General features: G+C 46.8%; 1 protein-coding gene across 1 annotated transcript in view; it reads right to left on the bottom strand.

Annotated features, from left to right (window-relative positions):
* The window catches only part of tnfsf12 (TNF superfamily member 12), a 45,173-nt gene extending 42,085 nt beyond the window's left edge, over positions 1 to 3,088 (bottom strand). Inside the window, exons 1-2 of the mRNA XM_072258440.1 lie at positions 2,770 to 3,088; positions 123 to 434 (exon numbers count right to left, since the gene is read on the bottom strand). The gene's annotated coding sequence lies outside the window, so the exon portion shown is untranslated. The remainder of the gene's footprint in view (positions 1 to 122; positions 435 to 2,769) is intronic.
* Between the last annotated feature and the right edge of the window lie 10,594 nt (positions 3,089 to 13,682).

The following is a 13,682-nucleotide window of genomic DNA, read 5'->3' as shown; positions in this document are numbered from 1 at the left end:
CCCAGAGTGTGCGGCGCTCCCTCAGGTCCGCTTGCTTAGGCTAGGCGATCCTTCAGTACTGACCCTCTAGCCCAGAGTGTGCGGCGCTCCCTCAGGTCCGCGCCCTCACCCTCCCAACTCACCTCGGATCTGCGACGTTGCCTCGGCGCAGCCCCTTCGGGACCCAGCGGCGCTCCTTCTTGGGAAAGCGAGACCGGATGGGGTCTCTGGAGTGGTTTGCAGCGGACCTCAGCCGCGACCCGCGGGTAACCAGGCTGACCAGGTTACGAGGTGACGACAGCCGAGGCAGTTCCTTGGGAGCGAACCTCCCTGGGGATAACGGGGACTAATCCAACCGCGGCAGGTCTCCAGGATCCTGATGTGATGAACCCCAGGCTCCAGCGCTTCTGGTCGGATCGGGATGAGATCTGTGACGCCTTGACCACGGAAATGTCCTGTCCAGGAAGCGAGGGAAGGGCAGGGGGTGGGGTGGGTGGAGGGGTGTGTGTGTGGGGGGGTAGAGTTTGTATACCTGAGTACCAGAGCGTCCGGATGAACAAGTATCTTGTAACCATGCCCCACAGCCTGTGTCAGGGTGATGTATTAGCGGCAGGATAGGGTCGCCCAGGACTCGGGGTGCGGCGGGACTCAATAGCCAGTGGGTCCCACATACCGTCCCACGAATCGCCGCAGACCCACCCAACGGCCCGCGTCGCCTCCTCGGGGCATGAGCATCTAGCGCGGCGCCGGCGCTCTCTACTGTCCCCACCCCCGGGGGTTAGCGCCTCTGGGTGGCTGGCACTTCCTATTGTCCTGCAAAGAGATCAGCCCCCCTTGCTAGCTGTAGTGCTGTCCCCCTAGGAATCAGTATCCTTGACTGGCTCCAGGACCTCCTACTGCCCTGCTAGGAGGTCAGCACCCCTGGGTGGCTGTGGCGCCTCCTACTGCCTCCCCAAGAGATCGCCTCCCTTGGGTGGGCTGTAGCGCCCCCTGCTGCTGCACTCCGCATTGCCTCCGAGGAGACTGCAGCATCCAGTTGGGGTACGGTGTAGACGGACGGAATTAACAGGAGCGCGAGGCCTTTCGGCAATTTCACTGCCGCTGCCCTGGTCAATATCTCCGCCTCACCTTCTTCTTTTAAATGTTACCGCAATGCACTGTTGTAATGAATTGAATAACACTTTTAATTTATATTTCATACAATTTTTTTCTTAATCATTGTAGAATGTTTATTGTTGTTGCATCAACACGGGGGATGCTAGCAATACACACAAAATGCTGGAAGAACTCAGCAGGTCAGGCAATAAACAGTGGACCTCTTCATCTGGTCTGCCTGCCGCCCCAAAACACCACGACAAATTCCAAACAAATGTAGGTGTACATGGCGAAGAAAGCTTGGTCCACATGAACAGTGTGCAAGACAAGATTTACACTGTACTTCCGTGACAGTAGTAAACCAATTTACCTTAAAATGCAGAAAACTAACTGAGCCTCTCGGAGAGAGGATCCCAATCACTCAACATCCTATGGGTGAGCAAACTTCTTCCCTCTGTTCTGAACTATCAATCCTTTATACTGAATCTCTGGCCTGCCTGGTTAAATGCACCCCATAGCGGCCCTCCCTCAACAATTAACTGAGCCTCGCCAAACCTGGGACCGTGTGCTGCCGCAAAACCCCCGGGATATTTCTGTGTCGCAATTTGAAACCGCTTCTTCCCCCCCCCCACACACACACAACACCCCCCATATTACTTGAACTGTGCTTGAACTACAGATTGAAACCCCCTCTGGCCCCTACATCCCTCCCTATCTCTGTAACCCCCTCCCTCCCCATATCTATAAGACCCCCCCCAGCCCTCTACACCCTCCCTGTCTTTGTAACCTCAGCCACTACATCCCTCACCATCTCTGTCACCCACTTTGGCCCCTACACCCCTCCCATTTCTGCAAGAAAATGAATCTCTGGTTATATTATGGTGACCGAGGTACTTTGATAATAAATTAAATTTTAACTTTGAAGAATGTTCTTCCTTGGGTAGGGAGACCAGAGCTGGTCAGAATGTGTGCCAGGAGCTGTTTCAACAGACTCACTTAAAGTTATTTTTTGTCATTGACGAGTCCAGAGTTTGAGGCCTGAAATTCAGTCTCCTGTCATTGGCAACTCCTCCAGCCAATACTGAAGATCAAAGTCCGAAAGTTCATTGGAAGCACAGAAGCCAAAACCCAACGACTTTGGAGACCATTTCACTGAACATCTACGCTCTGTCCGCCAGAGAAAGCAGGATCTCCCAGTGGCCACACATTTTAATTCCACATCCCATTCCCATTCTGACATGTCTATCCACGGCCTCCTCTACTGTCAAGATGAAGCCACACTCAGGTTGGAGGAACAACACCTTATATTCCGTCTGGGTAGCCTCCAACCTGATGGCATGAACATTGACTTCTCAAACTTCTGCTAATGCCCCCACCTCCCCCTCGTACCCCATCTGTTATTTATTTCTTTCTCTCTCTCTCTCTCTCTTTCCTTTTTCTCCCTCTGTCCCTCTCACTATACCCCTTGCCCATCCTCTGGGCTTACCCCTTTTCTTTTTCCCTGGGCCTCCTGTCCCATGATTCTCTCATATCCCTTTTGCCAGTCACCCGTCCAGCTCTTGGCTCCATCCCTCCCCCTCCTGTCTTCTCCTATCATTTTGGATCTCCCCCTCCCCCTCCCACTTTCAAATCTCTTACTAGCTCTTCCTTCAGTTAGTCCTGACGAAGGGTCTCGGCCCGAAACGTCGACTGTACCTGTTCCTGGAGATGCTGCCTGGCCTGCTGCGTTCACCAGCAACTTTCATGCGTGTTGCTTGAAATTCCAGCATCTGCAGATTTCCTCGTGTTTGCCCAACGACTGCAGTCCTGGGTCTGTGAGGGCTGGAGTTCTGTGGATGGGAGTGAGGAAGGGGGCCTGTTTTGCTGTTTGTGTTGTTCTGCTGACTGTGGTGGTGCCCCCACCCAGCACAGCATTAGTTTCTGTTGGTCGTTAATATTTCACTGTATGTTTCAATGTACAGATAATAAATGACACAGGACAACACTTTTTTTCCAAAGGGCTGCCTATTCAGATTTCTTTTTCTGTTTATGATAGACCGTTTGAAGCCGAACTCAATTTCCGACTACTTGCAACACTTAGGAATTTGGAGAAACAAGAAATAAATTTTTATTGAATATAATGCCTCTAATTGCATAACAGTGCAGACATTTAGCAATCGTTCAACTAAGCTAAAAATGCTTTGCTTTGATGATTTTTGTTTGTACTCAGTGACTGAGGCTTCTCGTTTAAGTGTCCAACAATAATCAGCCAGCATTGATGGATTCCAGTTGCCCTGACACCATTTCTCCATGACCACAATGTCCTGGTGAAATCTTTCACCGTGCTCGTCACTGACAGTGCCAAGATTTGCAGGGAAGAAGTCTAAATGAGAATACAGAAAATGAATCTTTAATGATATATTGCACTTCATGCTTCTGTGTGCTTGAAGCATGTTGTCAACCAGCTGCACGTAGTTTGGTGCTCTGTAGTCACCAAGAAATTCACAGCAACATTCTTGAATGCCTTCCTCGCGATTTTCTCCAGTCCCACTTCAAATTGCTTATTATTGATGACCCATTTGATTTGTGGACCAAGAAAAAGGCCTTCCTTAATTTTGTCATCAGCTATTCTGACTTGAAATAGCAAATAATTGAAATAACAAATATAGGGGAATTTTAAAATGGTGCATGATATGGAAACTTCATGATGATTTTCGTGATCAGCGGCCCAAAATCCATAAGGTACACCCAAAAGTAATCAGGAAGCAAAACCTTTGTTGTCGAGTGTAAATAAATCTAAATCTGAATATAAAGGTTACACTCACACTCACCGGGGAATCTCAGCAAGATTGGCCTTCAGTAAGTATTGAGACATTGGTAAATGAACCCAAAGGGAAGCAGGAGCATTTAAAATGAGCGTTGCAGCTAATACCAAATTCAAGGTGTAGTACAGGATACTGCTTGGATTAGAGGGGATCTCTAATGAGGTTAGGCTGAGCGAGCTAGGGCTTTTCTCCTTGGAGCGAAGGAAGGTGAGAGGTGACTTGATAGAGGTGTAGAAGAGGAATAATGAAGTAGTGTTCATGGGATCTCAAACTGCAGTTTTCACTGATTTTTTTGTATTCAGTGTGAATGCCCACAAGAAAATGAATCTCAGGGTAGTATACCTATCAAATGTTGAAAGGCCTCAGTACAGTGGATATGGAGAGGATGGGGGAGTCTAGGACCAGAGGACACAGCCTCAGGATAGAGGGACATCCATCTAGAATGGAGAAGAAGTGGAATTTCTTTAGCCAGGGTGTTGGTGAATCCGTGGAATTCGTTGCCAAGGCCGTGGAGGCCAAGTCTTTATGTATATTTAAGGCAGAGGTTAATAGATTCTAGATTGGTCAGGACATGAAGGGATACAGAGAGAAGGCAGGAGATTGGGACTGAGAGGGAAATGGATCAGCCAGGATGAAATGTTGGAGCAGACTAGTTTCTGTCTAATGGTGGCATTTAGGTACTTTGATAGTAAATTGATTTTGAACTTTGAACTTGGAAAAAAAAGTGCAAAAAGAAAACTAAATAGTGAGGTAATGTTCCTATTGATTTAAAGGATCGAAGTACATTTATTACCAAATTATGTGTGCAGTATGCAACCCTGGGATTTATGGTTCGATGACCATTCAGAAATCTGATGGCGGAGGGGAAGAAGCTGTTCCTGAATCTTTGGGTGTGGGTCTTCAGGCTCCTGTACCTCCTCCCTGATGGTAGATATGAGAAGAGGGGCATAGGGCATGTCCCCAGTGGTGAGGGTCCTGAAGAGAACAGGAGTTGAGTTCACAATGAGGCAGCTGCCAATTATCCAGTGATGTGTGGGGTCGGTGGGTTAATTAGCCACTGTAGATTGCTTCCAGTTTGTGTGTGGATAAGGAGTGGAATCTGGGGGGGGGGGGGGGAGGGGGGGGTCGGCAGTTAATGGAAATACAGGGAAAATAAACCAGCCTGGGCTTGGTGCAAATGAGTGTCTGAGGTCCTGTTTCCTGTCGTATGCATTTATGCCCAGCACTACAGACAAACAACACACAGGAAGCAGGAAGATTAAAATATTATATTGCAGTTGTACAGTTTGGGTGGTGGGGTGGAGATACCAAGGGAGGTGTGAGGTGCTCCTTCCCTCTGCTAGCCTGCAGGTCACCCTTGGGCAAGGTGTAGCACCTGGTTAGCAGCCTCACTGTGCACCCCCTGCCCCCCACCCCCGATCAGGGTCCTGTGAGGCAATGGGAGCAGGTGGTGGATGGTCGTATCGGCAGCCGGTGTGTATTGCAAGTTTTGGTTATGTGACCACTGATACAAGGCAGACAATCTCGACAGAGTATTGATAATGGTTGGGGTCACCTGTCTTGTAAGGACACTGCCCTGAAAAGGGCAATGGCAATCCACTTCTGTAGAAACATTTGCCCAGAACAAACATAGTCAAGACCATGATTGCCCAAGTCATACGATACAGCACATTACGATAATGATGGTGACAAGACGTCATCTTGGAGCCACACCTGAACTATTGTGCACAAGCCTGGTTTTGTTCTAGGAAAGACGTCAATAAGTTGGAAAGCGTGCAGAAAAGATTTACGAGAATGTTTCCAGGGCTCGAGGGCTTGTGCTGTAAGGAGAGGTTGAACAGGCTGGGACTTTAATCCTTGGAGCGTAGGAGACTGAGGCAGTGCATATAAAGTTGTGATATAGACAGGGTGAATGCAAACAATCTTTGTCCCAGGGTTGGGAACTCAAGGACTAGAGGGATCAGGTTTAAGGTGAGAGAGAAGAGATTATTAGGGACCTGTGGAGGAAGTTCTTCACCCAGGGGGTGGTGCATCCTTGAAACGAGCTGTCTGAGGAAGAGGTTCCCCAGCCTTTTTTATGCCATTGACCCCTACCCTAATCCGAGGAGTCCATGAACCCCAGGCTGGGGAACCCCTGCCTCTGGTGGGATATAGGCCAAATATGGAAAATGGAGCTTGGGGCATAGGCAGCATCCATCATTAAGGACCCCCATCACCCAGGACGTGCCCTCTTTTCATTGTTACCACCAGGGAGGAGGTACAGGAGTCTGAAGGCACACACCCAGCGATTCAGGAACAATTTCTTCCTCTCTGCCATCTGATTTCTGAATGGACATTGAACCCACGAACACCACTAGCATTTTTTTTCTCTTTTTGCACAACTTATTTAATTTAACAATTTTTAATTATGTTTTGCAATGTACTGCTGCCATATAACAACCAATTTCACAACATATGTTGGTGATATTAAACCTGATTCCGATTCTGAAGAGGCTGAGGGATTACCCCTTAGAGGGGTATAAAACATGAGGGTAAAGTAACACAGTCTTTCCCCCCAGAATTAGGGAATTAAAAACCGAAGGGCTAGGTTTAAGGTGAGAGGGTGGAGCTTTAATAAGAATCTATGTGGAGATATTATAGAGATGTGTAAAATCATGAGGGCCAGAGAAAGGGTGAATACACACAGTCTTTTCCCCAGGGTAGGAGTATCAAAAACCATACGGCACAGGTTTAAGACCATAAGACATAGGAGCAGAATTAGGCCATTCAGCCCATTGGATGTGCTCCACCATTCCATCATGGCAGATCCTGGATCCTACTCAACCCCATACACCTGTCTTCTCAACATATCCTTTGATGCCCTGACCGAACAGGAAATGAACAACTTTCGCTTAAAATATACCCATGGACTTGGCCTCCACTGCAGTCTGTGGCAGAGCATTCCACAGATTCACCAATCTCTGGTGAAAAAAATTCCTCTTTACCTCTATTTTAAAGGGTCACCCCTCAATTTTGAGGCTGTGCCCTCTAGTTCTGGACTCCCCAACGATAAGAAAAATCCTCTCCACATCCACTATGTCCAGTCTTTTAACATTCGGTAGGTTTCAATGAGATCCCCCCTGCCTTCTTCTAAACTCCAGTGAGTACCAAAAGTTTCTCATATGTTAACCCCTTCATTCCCGGAATTAACCTTGTGAACCTCCTCTGGACTGACTCCAATGACAACACATCCTTTCTGAGATATAGGGCCTAAAACTTTTGACAATAATCCAGTTATGGCCTGACTAGTGTTTTATAAAGGCTCAGCATTATTTCCTTGCTTTTATATTCTATTCTCCTTGAAATAAATGCCAACATTGCATTTGCCTTCTTTACCACAGACTCAACTGTAAATTAACCTTCTGGGAGTCTTGCATGAGGACTCCTAAGTCCCTCTGCACCTCTGATGTTTGAACCTCCTCCCCATTTAGATAATAGTCTGCACGATTGTTTATTTTACCAAAAATTATACATTCCCCAACACTGTATTCCATCTGTCACTTCTTTGCCTATTCTTTCAATTTGTCTAAGTCCTGCTGCAATCACATTGCTTCCTCAGCATTACCTACCCCTCCACTTATCTTCATATCATCCACAGACTTTGCCACCAAGCTATCAATTCCATTATCTAAATCAGTGACAAACAATGTGAAAAGTAGTGGTCCCAATACTGACCCCTGAGGAACACCACTAGTCACTGGCAGCCAACTGGAAAAGGCCCCTTTATTCCCACTCGCTGCCTCCTGCCTGTCAGTCATTCCTCTGTCCATGCCAGTATCCTTCCTGTAACGCCATGGGATTTTATCTTGTTAAGCAGCCTCACGTGTGGCACCTTATCAAATGCCTTCTGAAAATCCAAGTAAATGACATCCACTACCTCTCCTTTGTCCACCCTGCTTGTTATTTCCTTGAAGATCTCTGTCAGGCAAGATTTTCCCTGACAGAAACCATGCTGACTTTGACTTATTTTATCATTAGTCTCCAAGTACCCCAAAACCTTATCCTCAATAATAGACTCCAACACATTCCCAACCACTGAGATTGGGCTAACTAGCCTATAATTTCCTTTCTTTTGCCTTTCTCCCTTCTTAAAGAGTGGAGTGACATTTGCAATCTTTCAATCCTCCAGGACCATGCCAGAATCGAGTGATTCTTGAAATATCATGATCAATGCATTCGTTACCTCTTCAGCGACCCCCCCCTCAAGATTCTGGGATATCGTCCATCTGGCCCAGGTGACATCCACCTTAACACCTTTGAGTTTGCCTCGCACTTTTTCCTTTGTAATAGCAATGGCACTCACTGCTGCTCCCTGACACTCACGGACCTCTGGCACACTGCCAGTGTCTTCCACAGTGAAAACTGATGCAAAGTATCTATGAAGTTCATCTGCCATTTCTTTGTCCCCCATTATTACCTCACCAGTATAATTTCCCAGTGGTTCAATATCAACTCTCGCGTCCCTTTTACTCTTTATATAACTGAAAAAACTTCTATTACCCTGCTTTATTTTACAGGCTCGTTTGCCCTCATATTTCATCTTTTCCTTTCTTATAGCTTTTTAGTTACCTTTTGTTGGATTTTAAAATTGTCCAATAATCCAACTTCCCACTCACTTTTGCTGCCTTACATGTCTTTTCCTTGGCTTTTTTTTGCTTAACTTCCCTTGTCAGCCACAGTTGTCTATTTGAGAACTTCTTCAGTGGGACATATCCATCCTGCACCTTGTGAACTATTTCCAGAAACTTCAGCCACCTCTGTTCTGCCGTCATCCCCGACAGTATCCTCCTCCAATCCACCTGAGCAAGCTCCTCTCTCATGCCTCTGTAATTCTCTTGCTTCCATTGCGATATAGATACCTGTGAGTTATGTCTCTCCCTCTCAAATTGCAGTATGAATTCAATCATATTATGATTTGTGCCTCCTAAGGGTCCCTTTACATTAAGCTCCCTAATATACACAACACGCAATCTGATATAACCTTTACCCTAGTAGGCTCAGGCACATGCTGCTCTAAAAGGCCATCTCGTAGGCATTCAACAAATTCCCTCTGCGTTCCAACACCAACCTGATTTTCCCAATGCCCTTGCATATTGAAGTCCCTCATTACAATTGTGAAATTACCCTTATTACATGCCTTTTCCATCTTCCTTTGCAACCTCAACCCCACATCCTGGTTACTATTTGGAGGCCTATATATGATTCCCATAATCGTTGATTTACCCTTCCAGGTTCTTAACTCCACCTACAAAGGACCTATGTTCCTCTTTCTAAAGAGGTAATTCCATCTCTTACCAACAGAGCCACACCACTGCCTGTCTTTTCAATAGAAAGTATATCCTTTGATGTTAAGCTCCCAGCTATGGCCTTCTTTCAGCCACGAATTAGTGATGCCCACAATGCCATACTGACCAATTTCTAATTGCACCACACATTCGTCCACCTTATTCCGAATGCTACGTGCACTTAAATTCCACCTGCATTCTTTGTCCTTTTTAAATGTTGCCTCTGTGGTACATTTTAACTCTTTGCTCTGCCTGCATTTGTACCCAAGCCTTGGCTTGTCCTTCCTCACATTCATGTTGGCCTGCTGGCTCATCCTCAGCTCTATCATACTGTTTCCCAACCCTCTGCCATATTACTCTAAACCACTCCCAACAGCTCTAGTAAACCTGCCTGCAAGGATATTGCGCCCCTCCGCCCCCGGATTCAAGTGCAACCTGTCCCTTTTGTACAGGTCATACCTAACCCAGAAGAGGTCCCAATTTTCCAGAAATCTGAATCACTGCCCCCTGCTCCAATTCTTCATTCATGCATTTATCTGCCTCCTCATTCTATTCCTATCCTCACTGTCGCATGGCACAGGCAGCAATCCTGAGATTACCACCTTGAGGTCTTGCTCCTCAGCTACCTTCCTAAGTCCTTGCAATCCTTTCTCGGGACCTCCTCCCTTTTTTTTACCTAAGTCATTGGTACCAATATGTACCATGATTTCTGGCTGCTCACCCTCCCATTTCAGGATATTGTTGATGTGTTCAGAAACATCGCACACCCTGGCACCTGGGAGGCAAACTACCATCCATGTTTCTTTTTTGTGTTCACAGAATTGCTATCTGTCCCCCTGACTATAGAGTCTCCTATCACTGCTGCCATCCTCTTCCTTTCCCTGCTCTTCTGAGCCACAGGGCCAGACTCAGTGCCCAAGGCACGGCCACTGTTGCTTCCCCCAGGTAGGTTCCCCCCCCCAGCAGTACTCAAAATGGAGTATTTATTGTTGAAGCAGCTGGCCACAGGTGCACTCTCCACTACCTGACATTCCCCCTTCCCTCTCTTGACAGTCCCCTATTTATCTGTCTCCTGTAGCCTTGGGGTGACTATCTCCCTGTAGCTCCTGTCTATCACTGCTTCACTTTCCCTAACAAACCAAAGGTCATCGAACTGCAGCTCCAGTTCCCTAACATGGTCTCTAAAGAGATGCATCTCAATGCACCTGGTGCACATGTAGCCAAAGGGGAGGCTTGTCGTCTCCCAGGAATCTCACATCTGACACCCAGGACAGAACATTGGCCCTGTAGCCATACTCCTATTCTTTCAGGAGTTAAATAAACAAAAAAGAAATTAGAAATAAGGAATCAACCTACCTACTTGCCTTGCCTCCGCCTGTTCTTGCCAAAGCCCTGCTGGGTCAAAGCCTTACCACTCTGACTCAGGCCACCCCGACAACGACGGCTCCCACGATGACCGCTCTGCTAGATGGTACCCCTCTTTTACGGAGACTGGGTTTTTAAAGCTCTTTGCTGGAGTTGTGTGGGAACTCTTCTACTGTGTCTGCACCGTACCCCAATCAAAGAGTGAGGGTAGATTTATTAGGAACCTGAGGGGCAACTTTATCCATACAGAAGGTTCAGATTGTGACATTGATCTACCTATGTTGCGTACATCGAAACATGTACAGGAAAATGCGTTGTTTGCGTTAATAACAATTCACTCAGCGATGCGTCGGGGGCAGTCCGGGAGTGTCACCACACGTTCCGGTGCTACCATGGCATAATAGTAGGTGTGTGGGATGAACTGCCAGAGGAAGTGTCACGGTATGAGCTGACAGACGACTGAACCCAGGTGCAGAGGAACAACAAACTCCCATGTTGAGACAGAAGCAAGAGTTTATTCATTGGAACTTTGGTGGCTTGACCAAGAGACACCATGAGATGAGTTATTCTCGAAATAAACACACTCACGCGCGCACAAGGACCCCGTGATGAGTGCTAATCAGGAGTCCACTTTAGCTGATTACAGTAGACTGAAAACCCGTGCCAGTCAAAATAAACTCGACAAGTTTAAACAGAAAGCACAAGGGCTTAATGACTCGAGATAAAAAACAGTGAACAAATACAGGTGCCAGGCCAGTAGGGAGTGGTTGGGCTGCGTGTGATAATACATTTTAAAGTCACTTCGATAGGCACATGGGTTGGAAATGTTTACAGGGTCATGAGAAAATGGGACTGGCGTGGACTAGTTGTGACAGTACTGGAGCTGCAGTTCGATAACCTGTTTGGCTCTTTGGCTTTATGGAACAGCGAAATACCAAGGGACTGGTGAGATGCCCAAGTCTATTGGGTGAAGCATTGAAGATTCAAAGTACTCTGATGATCAAAGTATATATTCAGTATATATCCCTGAGATTTGTCTTCATGCTGACAGCCACAAAACAAAGGACCATGGGCGTGGCGGTTAGCACAACGCTTTATGGTACTAGTGATGCGGGTTCAATTCCCACCGCTGCCTGTAAGGAGTTTGTACGTTCTCCCCGTGAACGTGTGGTTCCCTCTAGGTGCTCCATATTTAAAGCTGTAACAGTTGGTAGGTTAATTGGTCATTGTAAGTTATCTTGTGATTAGGCTAGAGTTAAGTTGGTGGGTTGCTGGGCAGAGCAGCTCAGAGGGCCTACCCGTGCTGTATCCCAATAAGTAAATAAAAATACCACGGAAAAAAAACATCAAACCCCGACACTCAATGAGTAACAAATCACACAAATGGCAAAAAATATCCAAGGGGAAAACACAGAATATAAAAGCACCAGCCCACAAAGTATCGAAAGAGCCCAGTCATATTCAGTATCGCTCAGTTCAGTTCAATCCAGTGCTGCACCGTTCGTTATCTGCAAACCGTAGAGTTGAGAGGAGTCACCACAGCTGATCCTCATATCCTCGGAGATATTTCTCCTCCAATGATTCCTCGAGCTGGTGGGATCTTGCTGTGCACCCATTGGACCCATGAAGGCAAGGAATCCATACTCAGCGAGCAGTGGGCTCTGGCCAACACATCACTGCCACATCCCTCCCCATCATCGGTAGTAGCTACAGGGGGCACCACCTCATGAAGGAACATCCAGGCCATGCCACCTTCTCACAGCTCCCAGCGGGTAGGAGGTACAGGAGCCTGAAGTCCCACACCACCAGGTTCAGTATCAGCAACCTTCTCCTCAAACTGCTGAGTTCCTCCAGCATTGTGTGTGTGTTGCTCTGGATTTCCGGCATCACTGAAACCCATCGACTATTGAAAGGTCTAGATAGAGAGGAGGTCTCCTTTAGTGGGGGAGTCTAGGACCAGAGGGCACAGCCTCAGAATACAAGGACGTCAATTTAGAACAGAGTATTCTTCAATGAAAATAAGCAACTAACTCAACGTCTTTCATTAATCCAGTCTCTTAAATCCTCCTAAATCTCCTCAGCACTCTTTCCAACTTAGTGGCCTCTTTCCTGGGAGACTGATAGGACGCAGAGCTGGGCCAAGAAGTGGCAGATGGAGTTTGATCCAGGAAAGTGTGAAGTGATTCTGTTTGGAAGGTCGAAATTGATGGCAGAGCACAGGGGTGATTGCAGAACCCTTAGCCGTGTGCAGGAGCAGAGGACCTTGAGTTCCATATCCTCAAAGTTGCCATCCAAGCTGATAGGACAGCTAAGAAGGTGTATGGTGCGTTGGCTTTCATTAGTCGGGAGACTGAGTCCAAGAGAGCGAGGTAATGTTGCAGATGTATGACACTCTGGCTAGACCACCCTTGGAGTATGGTGTTCAGTTCTGGTCGCCTCACTTTAGGAAGGATGTGGAAGCTTTAGAAAGGGTGCATGATGCTGCCTGGATTAGAGAGCGTGTCTGATGAGAAGAGGTTGAGCAGGCCAGGGCTGTTCTCTTTAGAGTGAGGGAGGATGAGAGGTAACTTGATAGAGATATACCAGGTGATAAGAGGCCTTACAGTTCCTGATGTTTACAGTTACTGTTCAATAGATTTGCTAAGTGTGCCTGCAGAAAAAGGATCTCAGGGTTGTATGTGCTGACTCTGATAATAAATTTTACTTTGAACTTTAAAGAGGCGTTGATCGAGTCAACAGCCAGAGACTTTTTCCCAGGTGGAAATAGATAATACGGTGGGGGGGGAGCATATTTTTAAGGTGATTAGAGGAAAGTATAGGGCTAAAGTCAGAGGTATAGAGAATGGTGGGTGTGTGGAATGCACTGTTATGGGTGGTGGTAGAGGGAGACACATTTAAGAGACTTAGGTAGGCACATGTATGTATGAAAAATAGAGGCCAATATGGGAGAGAAGGGTTAGATTGACCTTAGAGTAGGTTAAAAGATTGGCAAAACATCATGGGCTGAAGGGCCTGTATAGTCCTATGTTCTATTTTCCCGTAGAAAGGCAACCAAAACTGAACACAATGAATACGGCCTCACTAACGTCTTGTACAACTGCAGCCAGTCGACCCA

This window comes from Mobula birostris, chromosome 5, assembly GCF_030028105.1.
Source record: "Mobula birostris isolate sMobBir1 chromosome 5, sMobBir1.hap1, whole genome shotgun sequence".
Lineage (NCBI taxonomy): Eukaryota > Metazoa > Chordata > Chondrichthyes > Myliobatiformes > Myliobatidae > Mobula > Mobula birostris.
The sequence above is the reverse complement of the archived record's forward strand: the minus strand, read 5'-3'. Positions and strand labels throughout refer to the sequence as shown.